This window comes from Lolium perenne, chromosome 3 (genome assembly GCF_019359855.2).
Source record: "Lolium perenne isolate Kyuss_39 chromosome 3, Kyuss_2.0, whole genome shotgun sequence".
NCBI lineage: Eukaryota > Viridiplantae > Streptophyta > Magnoliopsida > Poales > Poaceae > Lolium > Lolium perenne.
Window position 1 is genome coordinate 36293243 of NC_067246.2, and position 17583 is coordinate 36310825.

The window sequence follows — 17583 nt, forward strand, 5'->3', positions numbered from 1 at the left end:
TTCTGAGTTCTGCCCACGCTGTAGTCTAAAAGATGAATCTCTACCTTTATAATTTCAACGGAGGAGAAGGTGTATGTATACATCGGCATATGCTGCGGCCGCCACCGGCCCATCGTCGTGACCTCAAACAGATGCCTGTCTAGAAAAGTTTTGGCGATTCCCTTGTTTTGCTCGTCCGAGAAGATAGGCCGTACAGAGATATATATCTGTAGGGATGCAAACATTTTCAGTTTTGTACGTTGCTAAGGATGCGTGAAAATCACGTCTATATCTGTAGCCATGCATATGCATGTCTTTTGAGTTTGCATGGCCATGCATGTCTATATCTGTAGCCATGTTTCCTATACCTACACGATGCATGTAAGTCACCCTGGACGTCACGTGATCCATTGAGACTCTTAGATTTATTAAATTAAACTAAACATCCCTATTCTCACGTCCTCTAATATCGTGAGTGTTTCTCCCAGATCAAACGTGCAAGCTATATTGGGTTTCCGACGTTCAAACGTGCCTATGTAACATCCTACGTGACATTATAAATAACAACTTTCTTAACCAATCCTAGCCATTAATTTTAGATCTAATTGTCTTAATTATTCTGATGATGTGGATTAATGTGGTGTCTCGTACGGTGCCTCCAATTAGTAAATATAAGATTGTCTATGTGTTGTTTATGATCTTGCATGCTCTCCGTTATTAGTAGATGCTCTGGCCAAGTTGATGCTAGTAACTCCAAGAGGGAGTATTTATGCTCGATAGTGGGTTCATGTCTCCGTGAATCTGGAGGAGTGACAAGAACCACTAAGGTTACGGATGTAGTTGTTGATTACATTACGCACCATACTTAATGCAATTGTCTATTGCTTTGCAACTTAATACTGGAGGGGGTTCGGATGATAACCTGAAGGTGGACTTTTTAGGCATAGATGCAGTTGGATGGCGGTCTATGTACTTTGTCGTAATGCCCAATTAAATCTCACTATACTCACCATAATATGTATGTGCATGGTCATGCCCTCTTTATTTGTCAATTGCCCAACTGTAATTTGTTCACCCAACATGTTGTTTATCTTATGGGAGAGACACCTCTAGTGAACTGTGGACCCGGTCCAATTCTCTATACTGAAATACAATCTACTGCAATACTGTTTTACTGTTTTCTGCAAACAATCATCTTCCACACAATACGGTTAATCCTTTGTTACAGCAAGCCGGTGAGATTGACAACCTCACTGTTTCGTTGGGGCAAAGTACTTTGGTTGTGTTGTGCAGGTTCCACGTTGGCGCCGGAATCTCTGGTGTTGCGCCGCACTATATCCCGCCGCCATCAACCTTCAACGTGCTTCTTGGCTCCTCCTGGTTCGATAAACCTTGGTTTCTTTCTGAGGGAAAACTTGCTGCTGTGCGCATCATACCTTCCTCTTGGGGTTCCCAACGAACGTGTGAGTTACACGCCATCATGAAGTCACACAACTTAGTATTTTCAGGGGTACACATTTTAGCAGTAGTAAATAAAGCAAACTAAATAAAGTAAATGCAAGTAACTAATTTTTTTGTGTTTTTCATATAGAGAACGCAAGCAAGACAGTAAATAAAGTAAAACAAGTAACTAATTTTTTTGTATTTTTATATAATGAGCAAACAAAGCAGTAAATAAAATAAAGTAATGCAAGACAAAAACAAAGTAAAGAGATTGGAAGTGGAAGACTCCCCTTGCAGCGTGTCTTGATCTCCCCGGCAACGGCGCCAGAAAACATGCTTGATACGCGTGAGGCACACGTCCGTTGGGAACCCCAAGAGGAAGGTGTGATGCATACAGCAGTAAGTTTTCCCTCAGTAAGAAACCAAGGTTATCGAACCAGTAGGAGTCAAGAAGCACGTGAAGGTTGATGGTGACGAAGTGTAGTGTGGCGCAACACCAGGGATTCCGGCGCCAACGTGGAACCTGCACAACACAATCAAAGTACTTTGCCCCAACGTAAAAGTGAGGTTGTCAATATCACCGGCTTGCTGTAACAAAGTATTAGATGTATAGTGTGGAAAATGATGTTTGCGAAGAACAGTAAAGAACAAGTATTGCAGTAGATTGTATTCGATGTAAAAGAATGGACCGGGGTCCACAGTTCACTAGTGGTGTCTCTCCAATAAGAAATAGCATGTTGGGTGAACAAATTACAGTTGGGCAATTGACAAATAAAGAGGGCATGACAATGCACATACATATTATGATGAGTAGTGTGAAATTCAATTGGGCATTACGACAAAGTACATAGACCGCTATCCAGCATGCATCTATGCCTAAAAAGTTCACCTTCAGGTTAGCATCCGCACCCCTTCCAGTATTAAGTTGCAAACAACAGACAATTGCATTAAGTATGGTGCGTAATGTAATCAACACAAATATCCTTAGACAAAGCATTGATGTTTTATCCCTAGTGGCAACAACACATCCACAACCTTAGAACTTTCTATCACTGTCCCAGATTAAATGGAGGCATGAACCCACTATCGAGCATAAATACTCCCTCTTGGATTTACAAGTATCAACTTGGCCAGAGCCTCTACTAGCAATAGAGAGCATGCAAGATCTTAAATAACACATATATGATAGATTGATAATCAACATAACATAGTATTCCATATTCATAGGATCCCAACAAACGCAACATGTAGCATTACAAATAGATGATCTTGATCATGATAGGCAGCTCACAAGATCTAACAATGATAGCACATGAGGAGAAGACGACCATCTAGCTACTGCTATGGACCCATAGTCCAGGGGTGAACTACTCACACATCACTCCGTAGGCGATGATGGCGATAAAGAGTCCTCTGGGAGATGATTCCCCTCTCCGGCAGGGTTCCGGAGGCGATCTCCTGAATCCCCCGAGATGGGATTGGCGGCGGCGGGGTCCCTGGAAGGTTTTCCGTATCGTGGCTCTCGGTACTAGGGTTTTCTCGACGAAGACTTTTTATAGGCGGAACGGCAGAGTCGGAGGGTTGATGAGGGGGCCACACGCTAGGGCGGCGCGGGCCCCCCTTGGGCCACGCGGCCCTAGTGTGGCGGCGCCTCGTGGCCCCACTTCGTATCCCTTTCGGTCTTCTGGAAGCTTCGTGGAAAAATAAGACCCTGGGCGTTGATTTCGTCCAATTCCGAGAATATTTCCTTTGTAGGATTTCTGAAACCAAAAAGAGCAGAAAACAACAACTGGCTCTTCGGCATCTTGTCAATAGGTTAGTGCCGGAAAATACATAAATATGACATAAAGTGTGTATAAAACATGTGAGTGTCATCATAAAAGTAGCATGGAACGTAGGAAATTATAGATACGTTTGAGACGTATCACACCACACCCCTGGTTACATCCACCAGGTATGTGGCCCTGGGTAGCCACTCAACTTCTGCGCACCCTCGGGTGAAAACCACCACACCCCTGGTTACATTCACCAGGTGTGTGGCCCTAAGTAGCCGCCCACCAATCAATACCACTCCACCCAGGTGTTTCATTGAGGTTGTTAATTTTAATTTCCGAACACTTACAACCAAAAAAATGAAACGACATTGGCATTTGATGTTGCTAGGAAAACTAAGCATTTCTAGCATTGGGTTCAGGAGTGGCTACACACTACTAGGTTTGCCAGCATTGCATAATACTGTACTTTGAAAACAAAACCCTACCATGCATACTAGTTTAAAAACACTAATGCATAATATAAAATAGGTAGGATTTTAATGTCACTTGCCTTGATCAAAGCAACCTGCACACTCGCAACAGTCGCAAGTGTAGCTCTGATCTCCTTCACAATCTAAACAAGTAAACAGAATTCAAATAAACATAACATTCAAAATGCACAACCATAGACATGTATGCATGCATGATATGCACCATTTAATTTCACAAATAGGTATGATGTGACAATGTTATATTTAGTGTCCTCTTGTACTCTTAATGTTGGTAAAGTTCTCTGGTTGTATTTATTTTATTAAGATTTTATTTATAGCACTATTAATCACTTATACAATGCATAGAAATCAATTAAAATTGGTACTGTAGTGTTTATGTTTTGTAAAAATCTAAACTCAACATCTCTGGATGGGGTACAGTAATACAAGACCCTAGCAATTGGATTCAATCAAAAATAGTCCATAGAATTTGAATTATTGCCAGATTACTAATTTGAATAGATTTGAAAAAGAAATTTTGTGCACGTATCAACTTTGGCTAACTCTGGTTCTATGATGATCTAAATGTTCTAAGAATTCCAGAGACTACAAATTTGTAAATTTTGGCCCACTGGATTAATTTACACAATTTTTATAGTGTCAAAGGGTTAATTCTTTGTTTTGAATTATGGTGCAAAATATCACATAACCTATAGAGTATTATGGCATGGTTGGATTCACAGGTTTCACCCTTTCCAACGATATAAAATTTGTAAAATTTGGGCTTACGGTTGATTTTATATTGATTTTACAAGTTGGACACAAATCTGGCATTTAAATTTGAATTTTAAACAAATTTGACTGGGCGCTGACTGGGCACGCTAACTGTGCAGGCCACGTGGCAGTTTCTACTGGCTGGTACCGATTCGGCCGGATCAACTAACCTAGGCCTTACGATCTAGATCTAACGGCCTAACCAAAAATAAAAAATAAAGAAAAGGTGTAGGAGGCTCACCTTGCCGGCCGGAGATGGCGCGGCGGGGCGGCTCGGGCGTGGGCGTCGCCGGAGCTCTGGCGGGCTCCCGCGGTGGCGGAGGTGCGGATGGGGCGCGTCGTGCCACAGCGGGGCGGATAGGGGTGTGCTCGGGGGCGAGGTTGGGGGCGTGGGGTGAGTGGGGGGACATGGGGGAGGCGGGATACTGCGAGGTCGAGGCGTGGCTGGCGGTTGGGGCCGGAGGTTGAAGACAACCCGCGTGGGGCCCGCCTATCGGCGTGTGAGGGGAGAGAGGGGAGGAGGCGGCGTGTGGGCCGATTTCATGGCTGGCTGGGCCGTGCGGTCGGGCCGGGCTGGACCAGGTTCGGCCGACTCTGTCCGTTCCCCATTTTTTTGTTATTTATTTTATCCTTTTTATTTTTCTATTTATTTCATAACTTTTGATCCATAGCTCCAATTGAGCTCAAACCTTTTTCTGAAGATTTGTAAAATCCAAAGGATTGTTTTAGAAATAAGAGAGACAAGAAAAGGTTCATTTGGAAAAATAAATAAAATAAAATAGCATATAGGTTAAATAGCAACATAATACCACTAGGGTTTTATTTATTAAGGTTTATTTATTTTATTTGGCTTTTAATGCATGGATGAAATGGATGCATGATGAACTTTTAAATTTTGAAAACTTGGGATGTTACAGACTAACCCCCTTAAGATGAAGCACGTCCCCGGGCTTCGGAAAGGCTAGCAAATAGGTGAGGGTGGTCTTCTCGAAGACCGTCTTCATGCTCCCAAGTTGCTTCTTCTTCAGTATGGTGACTCCACTCAACTTTGCAGAACTTGATAGTCTTGGTACGAGTATTCCTTTCAGCTCTTTCCAAGATCTTGATTGGTTTCTCCTCATAAGTCAAGTCACTCTCCAAATGAACTTCCTCGAGGGGTACTGTATCCTTCAACGGGGTTTCTGACATGTCAGGGTGACATTTCTTTAACTGACTGACATGGAACACATTGTGCACGGCCGAAAGAACTTCAGGCAACTCAATCTCATAAGCTACTTCTCCTTTACGGGACAAGATCTTGAAAGGTCCAATAAATCTGGGAGCTAACTTTCCCTTGATTCCAAATCTCTTGACATCTCGAAGGGGTGATACTCTGAGGTAAACTCTATCTCCAAACTCATAAGAGACATCCCTGCGCTTATTGTCGGCATAGCTCTTCTATCTTGACTGTGCTATCTTCAGTCTATCCTTGATCAGTCTAACCTTTTCTTCTGCTTCTTGGATAATATCAGGTCCAAATAAACTTCTTTCTCCTACTCCACTCCACAACAGTGGTGTTGTACACTTTCTTCCATACAGAGCTTCAAATGGTGACATTTCAATACTGGCTTGATAACTGTTGTTGTAAGAAAATTCTGCATAGGGTAAACTATCATGCCAACTGGATCCATAGTCTATAACACAAGCTCTCAACATGTCCTCTAAGATCTGATTCACTCTCTTAGTCTAACTGTTTGAGGGTGAAAAGCTGTACTGAACTCCAGTCTGGTTCCTAGGGACTCATGTAGTTGTTTCCAGAAATGTGAGGTAAATTGGGTACCTCTATCAGACACAATACTCTTAGGAACACTGTGTAGGCATACAATTATTTTCATGTAGATATCTGCTAACTTAGCATTGTTATAAGTGGTCTTTACTGGCACAAAGTGAGCTACCTTTGTCAGACTATCCACTATAACCCAAATCGAATCATACCCTGATTTTGTTCGGGGTAATCCAGTAATAAAGTCCATACCAATTTGATCCCATTTCCAGTCTGGAACCTTCAACGGTTGCAATAAACCTGCTGGTTTCTGGTGCTCAGCCTTTACTCTGCTACACACAACACACTTGGCTATATACTACGCGATGTCTCGCTTCATGTTGTTCCACCAGAATCTCTCCTTCAAATCCATGTACATCTTGGTATTACCGGGGTGAATGGAATAGGGTGTTTCATGAGCTTCTTAGAATATCAGCTTCCTATGTTCAGGGTCATTGGCTACGCGTATCCGTTTTCCAAACCAAACGGTTCCTTGCTCATCTTCACTAAAACCTCTGGCCTTATCTTCTTCAGGTTTTCCTTTATCTTCTCTATATCTTCATCTCCCTTCTGGGTTTCTTTTCTTCTATCCATCAGTGTAAGTTATACTATCAGCGATGCTATAAAGCCTTATTGATATGGATATCCAGGCCTGGTACACTAGGACAGCCATTGATACGATAATTAGGTCTAAGGTTGTACAGTATTTTATTATAGTCTTGTTATTAGGAAATAATAATGTAGCCAGGTCATGTGGTGGGCCAAATTAGGGTTTTAATAGAATCTATTTGACTTGGGCTTGTCCAAGTCGAATTAGGGTTAGGCCCATGAGTGGGCGCCCCAACCCAATAGGGGTTGGCCGGCCGGCCACCCTCCCCCTCATATAAGGAGGTGGGGCGGCTAGGGTTTCAGTCAGTCTAGTTTTGATTCAGATCATGTAGAACCTCGGGTTCAAGTTATCTCCGTCCCTATGGGGTCGGCGTTGTGACAGCGTCTCGGATGTTTGTCCAGTTATCCAATAAAGATGTGGGAGTTCTTGAGTTGTCAAGAGTAATCATATGTGCTTGAGTATCCTTGAATCTGTCAAGGGGGTTCAAGATCTATCTGTCATATGGATCATCAAGTTGCATCGTGAAAGATCGGGAAAACAATCCTCATCATGTGGTATCAGATTGCTAGGTTGATCACTGTGCAGATTGGTTTGTTGCTCAGTTGTTTCTGCTCGATTGCTGTGGCTACCATTGGGTACGTCGCCGCCATACTATTGGTGAAGATCAAGAAGGAGGAAGTGGGCGGCAGAGTCAAGTTCCAACAACCTTCGTTCATGCGGAGGTGGTGGCTGCAAGGGAGAGGAAGGAGGAGCGCTACGAGAGTTCTGCCACGACAGGAGTTCGCAAGAAATCTCTGCCGCGGCAGGAAAATTCGCGGAGAAGAAGGACAGATTTGTCCGACGGCCGGCGCCATGACCCGGCCAACCAGCCGGCCGACCGGCCAGCAAACCGGCAACTCCGGTGCCCAGGCCGGCTGGACCGGCTGCCAGGCCGGGCGGGTCCGGCGCAGACCGGGACAGGTGCTGACGCCAACCGGGGCGACTACTACGCGTCGTGACGGGTCGGCCGGTGCCTCGGCCGGTCAACCGGGCCGTAGGCCGGATGCACCGGCGCCTAGGCCGGTTGAACCGGGCCCCTGGCTGGCCGGTCAGAAGGGCGGTGTCCAGGTCGGCGTCTGCTGCTGCTTTTTGCTGTTGTTGCTGCTGCTTGTACGTCGTGGAGTGTATCAAAAAAAATTCTTCAAAAGGAGGAAGACATTGGTGATCCAAGAGAGTGCGTACTTGGGTGTGTTCAGCTTATTTGGATCCATGCCGGACATGAGCTTGTTCTGTTTGTTTTGGGTGGTTTGTATGGCGCGTTTCAGTTGTATTTGGGAGGATGTTGTGTCTTCAATCAGGTTGATGGCGTCAAAGACCAAAGGGGTGCCAAGTTCAAGACAAGCTAGTCGAGAGGGAGGATGAGGTGTGGAAGACTGGCGAGGCTTGAGGATGAAGTTCGGCGATGTTCTTATCTGACGCTAACTTTTTTCTAGCAGACTGATACGTCTCCGACGTATCGATAATTTCTTATGTTCCATGCCACATTATTGATGTTATCTACATGTTTTATGCACACTTTATGTCATATTCGTGCATTTTCTGGAACTAACCTATTAACAAGATGCCGAAGTGCCGATTCTTTGTTTTTTCGCTGTTTTTGGTTTCAGAAATCCTAGTAAGGAAATATTCTCGGAATTGGACGAAATCAAAGCCCAGGGGCCTATTTTCTCACGAAGCTTCCAGAAGTCCGAAGGAGAGACGAAGAGGGGCCACGGGGCCGCGCGGCCCTGTGGTGTGGGGCCCCCGTGCCGCCTCTTGACCTGCCCTTCCGCCTATAAAAAGTCTCCGTGACGAAACCCCCAGTACCGAGAGCCACGATACGGAAAACCTTCCAGAGACGCCGCCAACGCCGATCCCATCTCGGGGGATCCAGGAGATCGCCTCCGGCACCCTGCCGGAGAGGGGAATCATCTCCCGGAGGACTCTACGCCGCCATGGTCGCCTCCGGTGTGATGTGTGAGTAGTCTACCCCTGGACTATGGGTCCATAGCAGTAGCTAGATGGTTGTCTTCTCCCCATTGTGCTATCATTGTCGGATCTTGTGAGCTGCCTAACATGATCAAGATCATCTATCTGTAATTCTATATGTTGCGTTTGTTGGGATCCGATGAATAGAGAATACTTGTTATGTTGATTATCAAAGTTATATCTATGTGTTGTTTATGATCTTGCATGCTTTCCGTTACTAGTAGATGCTCTGGCCAAGTAGATGCTTGTAACTCCAAGAGGGAGTACTTATGCTCGATAGTGGGTTCATGCCTGCATTGACACAGGACAAAGGATGTGAAAGTTCTAACGTTGTTTTGTGCTTTTGACACTAGGTATAAATCATTATAGCTATGTTAAAGGATGTAGTCACTAGTTACATTACGCACCATACTTAATGCAATTGTCTGTTGTTAGCAACTTAATACTGGAGGGGGTTCGGATGATAACCTGAAGGTGGACTTTTTAGGCATAGATGCAGTTGGATGACGGTCTATGTACTTTGTCGTAATGCCCAATTAAATCTCACTATACTCATCATGATATGTATGTGCATGGTCATGCTCTCTTTATTTGTCAATTGCCCAACTGTAATTTGTTCACCCAACATGCTGTTCGTCTTATGGGAGAGACACCTCTAGTGAACTGTGGACCCCGGTCCAATTCTCTTTACTGAAATACAATCTACTGCAATACTTGTTCTACTGTTTTCTGCAAACAATCATCTTCCACACAATACGGTTAACTCTTTGTTACAGCAAGCCGGTGAGATTGACAACCTCACTGTTTCGTTGGGGCAAAGTACTTTGGTTGGAATCACTGGTGTTGCGCCGCACTACATCTCGCCGCCATCAACCTTCAACGTGCTTCTTGACTCCTACTGGTCCGATTAAACCTTGGTTTCTTACTGAGGGAAACTTGCCGCTGTGCGCATCACACCTTCCTCTTGGGGTTCCCAACGGACGTGCCAACCACACGCATCAAGCAAATTTAGGCGCCGTTGCCGTGAGATCAAGACACGCTGCAAGGGGAGTCTCCACTTCTCAATCTCTTTACTTTGTTTTTGTCTTGCTTAGTTTTATTTACTACTTTGTTTGCTGCACTAAATCAAAATACAAAAAAATTAGTTGCTAGTTTTACTTTATTTGCTATCTTGTTTGCTATATCTAAAACACAAAAAAAATTAGTTTACTTGTATTTACTTTATCTAGTTTGCTTTATTTACTGTTGCTAAAATGGCCAACGCTGAAAATACTAAGTTGTGTGATTTCACAACCACAAATAATAATGATTTCTTATGCACACCTATTGCTCCACCTTCTACTACAGCAGAATTCTTTGAAATTAAACCTGCTTTACTGAATCTTGTTATGCGAGAGCAATTTTCTGGTGTTAGTTCTGATGATGCTGCTGCCCATCTTAATAATTTTGTTGAATTATGTGAAATGCAAAAATATAAAGATGTAGATGGTGATATTATTAAACTAAAATTGTTCCCTTTCTCATTAAGAGGAAGAGCTAAAGATTGGTTGCTATCTCTGCCTAAGAATAGTATTGATTCATGGACTAAATGCAAGGATGCTTTTATTGGTAGATATTATCCCCCTGCTAAAATTATATCTTTGAGGAGTAGCATAATGAATTTTAAACAATTAGATACTGAACATGTTGCTCAAGCTTGGGAAAGAATGAAATCTTTGGTTAAAAATTGCCCAACCCATGGACTGACTACTTGGATGATCATCCAAACCTTCTATGCAGGACTAAATTTTTCTTCACGGAATTTATTGGATTCAGCTGCTGGAGGTACCTTTATGTCCATCACTCTTGGTAAAGCAACAAAGCTTCTTGATAATATGATGATCAACTACTCTGAATGGCACACGGAAAGGGCTCCACAAGGTAAGAAGGTAAATTCTGTCGAAGAAACCTCTTCCTTGAGTGATAAGATTGATGCTATTATGTCTATGCTTGTGAATGATAGGACTAATATTGATCCTAATAATGTTCCGCTAGCATCATTAGTTGCTCAAAAAGAATATGTTGATGTGAATTTCATTAAAAATAACAATCACAATGATTCTAGGCCATACCCTGCTAATAGTAATTTTTATGGTAGATATGCTTCATCTAATGAAGAAAAGATGCTAGAAATTGAAAGATCCACCAAGAGCTTTATGCAATCACAATATGAGCAAAATAAATTGTTTACTAAAACTATGAATGAGCAATCTACCTTGTTGAAGAATATAGGGAATCAACTTGAAAATCTGAATAGGGAGATCTCGGGGTTGCAAACTAAACTTGCTAGTGCTGAAACCCGAATCTCATATATGTCTGCATCACAATCTTCTTTAATTAATAAAATGGCTGCTAAACCTGAGGATTTAGATGATAAAATTGTTACTACAGCAAATGCCATTCAAGTTAGAATTAATGAGAATATAAGATTAATGGCTGAACTGCGTGCTAGGTGGGATAGAGAAGAAAATGAAAAACTAGCTAAAGAAAAGAATATAGCTAAAGTTTGGACTATTACCACCACTAGTAATGCTAATGCTACACATGTTGCTGCACCTCCTACTCATACTAATAAAAGAATTGGTGTTAGCAATGTTTCCACTTCTAATGCAAAGCGCGAAAAACTGCCTGAAACTGCTAAAACTGCTGAAACTGCCTTTGATAAAGCTGCTGAAATTTTTTCCAACATTGGGGATGATGATCCCATTGCTTTAGATTATAATGGTTTGAATTTTGATGATTGCCACATCTCTGAAGTTATAAAGTTCTTGCAAAAACTTGCTAAAAGTCCTAATGCTAGTGCTATAAATTTGGCTTTCACGCTACATATTACAAATGCTCTCATAAAAGCTAGAGAAGAGAAACTAGAGCGCGAAGCCTCTATTCCTAAAAAGCTAGAGGATGGTTGGGAGCCCATCATTAAGATGAAGGTTAAAGATTTTGATTGTAATGCTTTATGTGATCTTGGTGCAAGTATTTCTGTTATGCCTAAGAAAATTTATAATATGCTTGACTTGCCACCGCTGAAAAATTGTTATTCGGATGTTAATCTTGCTGATCACTCTACAAAGAAACCTTTGGGTAAAGTTGATAATGTTCGCATTACCGTTAACAATAACCTTGTTCCCGTTGATTTTGTTGTCTTGGATATTGAATGCAATGCATCTTGTCCCATTATATTGGGAAGACCTTTTCTTCGAACTGTTGGTGCTGTTATTGATATGAAGGAAGGTAATATAAAATATCAATTTCCTCTCAAGAAAGGTATGGAACACTTCCCTAGAAAGAGAATGAAGGTACCTTTTGATTCCATTATGAGAACAAATTATGATGTTGACACTTCGTCTCTTGATAATACTTGATACACACTTTCTGCGCCTAGCTGAAAGGCGTTAAAGAAAAGCGCTTATGGGAGACAACCCATGTTTTTACCTACAGTACTTTGTTTTTATTTTGTGTCTTGGAAGTTGTTTACTACTGTAGCAACCTCTCCTTATCTTAGTTTTGTGTTTTGTTGTGCCAAGTTAAGCCGTTGATGGAAAAGTAAGTACTAGATTTGGATTACTGCACAGTTCCAGATTTCTTTGCTGTCACGAATCTGAGTCCACCTCCCTGTAGGTAGCTCAGAAAATTAAGCCAATTTACGTGCATGATCCTCAGATATGTACGCAACTTTCATTCAATTTGATCATTTTCATTTGAGCAAGTCTGGTGCCATTTTAAAATTCGTCAATACGAACTGTTCTGTTTTGACAGATTCTGCCTTTTATTTCGCATTGCCTCTTTCGCTATGTTGGATGAATTTCTTTGATCCATTAATGTCCAGTAGCATTATGCAATGTCCAGAAGTGTTAAGAATGATTGTGTCACCTCTGAATATGTCAATTTATATTGTGCACTAACCCTCTAATGAGTTGTTTCGAGTTTGGTGTGGAGGAAGTTTTCAAGGATCAAGAGAGGAGTATGATGCAACATGATCAAGGAGAGTGAAAGCTCTAAGCTTGGGGATGCACCCGGTGGTTCACCCCTGCATATATCAAGAAGACTCAAGCGTCTAAGCTTGGGGATGCCCAAGGCATCCCCTTCTTCATCGACAACATTATCAGGTTCCTCCCCTGAAACTATATTTTTATTCCATCACATCTTATGTGCTTTTTCTTGGAGCGTCGGTTTGTTTTTGTTTTTGTTTTGTTTGAATAAAATGGATCCTAGCATTCACTTTATGGGAGAGAGACACGCTCCGCTGTAGCATATGGACAAGTATGTCCTTGGTTTCTACTCATAGTATTCATGGCGAAGTTTCTCCTTCGTTAAATTGTTATATGGTTGGAATTGGAAAATGATACATGTAGTAATTGCTATTAATGTCTTGGGTAATGTGATACTTGGCAATTGTTGTGCTCATGATTAAGCTCTTGCATCATATGCTTTGCACCCATTAATGAAGAAATACATAGAGCATGCTAAAATTTGGTTTGCATATTTGGTCTCTCTAAGGTCTAGATAATTTCTAGTATTGAGTTTGAACAACAAGGAAGACGGTGTAGAGTCTTATAATGTTTTCAATATGTCTTTTATGTGAGTTTTACTGCACCGGTTCATCCTTGTGTTTGTTTCAAATAAGCCTTGCTAGCCTAAACCTTGTATCGAGAGGGAATACTTCTCATGCATCCAAATACTTGAGCCAACCACTATGCCATTTGTGTCCACCATACCTACCTACTACATGGTATTTTTCGCCATTCCAAAGTAAATTGCTTGAGTGCTACCTTTAAAATTCCATCATTCACCTTTGCAATATATAGCTCATGGGACAAATAGCTTAAAAACTATTGTGGTATTGAATATGTAATTATGCACTTTATCTCTTATTAAGTTGCTTGTTGTGCGATAACCATGTTCACTGGCGACGCCATCAACTTTTCATTGTTGAATTTCATGTGAGTTGCTATGCATGTCCGTCTTGTCTGAAGTAAGAGAGATCTACCACCATATGGTTAAGCATGCATATGTTAGAGAAGAACATTGGGCCGCTAACTAAAGCCATGCTCCATGGTGGAAGTTTCAGTTTTGGACAACAATCCTCAAATCTCAAATGAGAAAATTATTAATTGTTGGTATATGCTTATGCATAAAAGAGGAGTCCATTATCTGTTGTCTATGTTGTCCCGGTATGGATGTCTAAGTTGAAGAATAATCAATAGCGAGAAATCCAATGCGAGCTTTCTCCTTAGACCTTTGTACAAAGCGGCATAGAGGTACCCCTTTGTGACACTTGGTAAAAACAATGCATTGTGATGATCCGGTAGTCCAAGCTAATTAGGACAAGGTGCGGGCACTATTAGTACACTATGCATGAGGCTTGCAACTTATAAGATATAATTTACATGATGCATATGCTTTATTACTACCGTTGACAAAATTGTTTCATGTTTTCAAAATCAAAGCTCTAGCACAAATATAGCAATCGATGCTTTTCCTCTATGGAGGACTATTCTTTTACTTTCAATGTTGAGTCAGTTCACCTATTTCTCTCCACCTCAAGAAGCAAACACTTGTGTGAACTGTGCATTGATTCCTACATACTTGCTTATTGCACTTATTATATTACTCTATGTTGACAATATCCATGAGATATACATGTTACAAGTTGAAAGCAACCGCTGAAACTTAATCTTCTTTTGTGTTGCTTCAATATCTCTACTTTGAATTATTGCTTTATGAGTTAACTCTTATGCAAGACTTATTGATGCTTGTCTTGAAGTGCTATTCATGAAAAGTCTTTGCTATATGATTCACTTGTTTACTCATGTCATATACATTGTTTCGATCGCTGCATTCACTACATATGCTTTACAAATAGTATGATCAAGATTATGATGGCATGTCACTCCAGAAATTATCTGTGTTATCGTTTTACCTGCTCGGGACGAGCAGAACTAAGCTTGGGGATGCTGATACGTCTCCGACGTATCGATAATTTCTTATGTTCCATGCCACATTATTGATGTTATCTACATGTTTTATGCACACTTTATGTCATATTCGTGCATTTTCTGGAACTAACCTATTAACAAGATGCCGAAGTGCCGATTCTTTGTTTTCTGCTATTTTTGGTTTCAGAAATCCAAGGAAGGAAATATTCTCGGAATTGGACGAAATCAAAGCCCAGGGGCCTATTTTCTCACGAAGCTTCCAGAAGTCCGAAGGAGAGACGAAGAGGGGCCACGGAGGGGCCACACCCTAGGGCGGCGCGGCCCCCCTTGGCCGCGCGGCCCTGTGGTGTGGGGCCCCCGTGCCGCCTCTTGACCTGCCCTTCCGCCTATAAAAAGTCTCCGTGACGAAACCCCCAGTACCGAGAGCCACGATACGGAAAACCTTCCAGAGACGCCGCCAACGCCGATCCCATCTCGGGGGATCCAGGAGATCGCCTCCGGCACCCTGCCGGAGAGGGGAATCATCTCCCGGAGGACTCTACGCCGCCATGGTCGCCTCCGGTGTGATGTGTGAGTAGTCTACCCCTGGACTATGGGTCCATAGCAGTAGCTAGATGGTTGTCTTCTCCCCATTGTGCTATCATTGTCGGATCTTGTGAGCTGCCTAACATGATCAAGATCATCTATCTGTAATTCTATATGTTGCGTTTGTTGGGATCCGATGAATAGAGAATACTTGTTATGTTGATTATCAAAGTTATATCTATGTGTTGTTTATGATCTTGCATGCTTTCCGTTACTAGTAGATGCTCTGGCCAAGTAGATGCTTGTAACTCCAAGAGGGAGTACTTATGCTCGATAGTGGGTTCATGCCTGCATTGACACCGGGACAAAGGATGAAAGTTCTAAGGTTGTGTTGTGCTGTTGCCACTAGGGATAAAACATTAGTGCTATGTTCAAGGATGTAGTCACTAGTTACATTACGCACCATACTTAATGCAATTGTCTGTGTTTAGCAACTTAATACTGGAGGGGGTTCGGATGATAACCTGAAGGTGGACTTTTTAGGCATAGATGCAGTTGGATGACGGTCTATGTACTTTGTCGTAATGCCCAATTAAATCTCACTATACTCATCATGATATGTATGTGCACGGTCATGCTCTCTTTATTTGTCAATTGCCCAACTGTAATTTGTTCACCCAACATGCTGTTCGTCTTATGGGAGAGACACCTCTAGTGAACTGTGGACCCCGGTCCAATTCTCTTTACTGAAATACAATCTACTGCAATACTTGTTCTACTGTTTTCTGCAAACAATCATCTTCCACACAATACGGTTAACTCTTTGTTACAGCAAGCCGGTGAGATTGACAACCTCACTGTTTCGTTGGGGCAAAGTACTTTGGTTGTGTTGTGCAGGTTCCACGTTGGCGCCGGAATCACTGGTGTTGCGCCGCACTACATCTCGCCGCCATCAACCTTCAACGTGCTTCTTGACTCCTACTGGTCCGATTAAACCTTGGTTTCTTACTGAGGGAAACTTGCCGCTGTGCGCATCACACCTTCCTCTTGGGGTTCCCAACGGACGTGCCAACCACACGCATCACAAACCCTCACGCGTTGGGGACAACGCTTCTTGAAGAAGGGGAGAGATGATATGGATATCCATGCCTGGTACACTAGGACAGCCATTGATACGATAATTCGGTCTAAGGTTGTACCAGTATTTTATTATAGTCTTGTTATTAGGAAATAATAATGTAGCCAAGTCATGTGGTGGGCCAAATTAGGCTTTTAATAGAGTCTATTTGACTTGGGCCTGTCCAAGTCGAATTAGGGTTAGGCCCATGAGTGGGCGCCCCAACCCAATACGGGTTGGCCGGCCGGCCACCGTCCCCCTCATATAAGGAGGTTGGGCGGCTAGGGCTTTAGTCAGTCTAGTTTTGATTCAGATTATGTAGAACCTTGGGTTCCATTTATCACCATCCCTGCGGGGTTGGCCCTATGACGACGTCTCGGACGTTCGTCTAGTTACCCAATAAAGATGTGTGAGTTCTTGAGTTGTCAAGAGTAATCATATGTGCTTGAGTATCCTTGAATCTATCAAGGGGGTTCAAGATCTATCGGTCATATTGATCATCAAGGTGCATCGTGAGAGATCGGGAAAATAGTCCTCATCATGCCATGCTTCACCTTAATTGTTATTTGAACAAAAAGATCACAATAAAGGTTCTACATAATCTGAATCAAAACTAGACTGACTGAAACCCTAGCCGCCCCACCTCCTTATATGAGGGGGAGGGTGGCCGGCCGGCCAACCCCTATTGGGTTGGGGCGCCCACTCATGGGCCTAACCCTAATTCGACTTGGACAGGCCCAAGTCAAATAGACTCTATTAAAACCCTAATTTGGTCCACCACATGACCTAGATAATTATTATTTCCTAATAACAAGACTATAATAAAATGCTGGTACAACTTTAGACCTAATTATCGTATCAATGGCTTGTAACGGCCCAGGGTAGCATACCTACTAGATTTGCTTGCTCTTTTATTTTATCCATCATCACAACATCATGCATGCATCATATCATCCTTGTTTTACAAAATCAAAACTATTTCATCAAACCCTAATTCAGTTTATCCCCCTCTCCTATGGTCTTACTAAATAAACCCCCTCTCTCTTATTCCCTATTTTTCAAATTTGCAAAAATAAAATATTTCTCTATCTATTTTAGTTTTCCTCT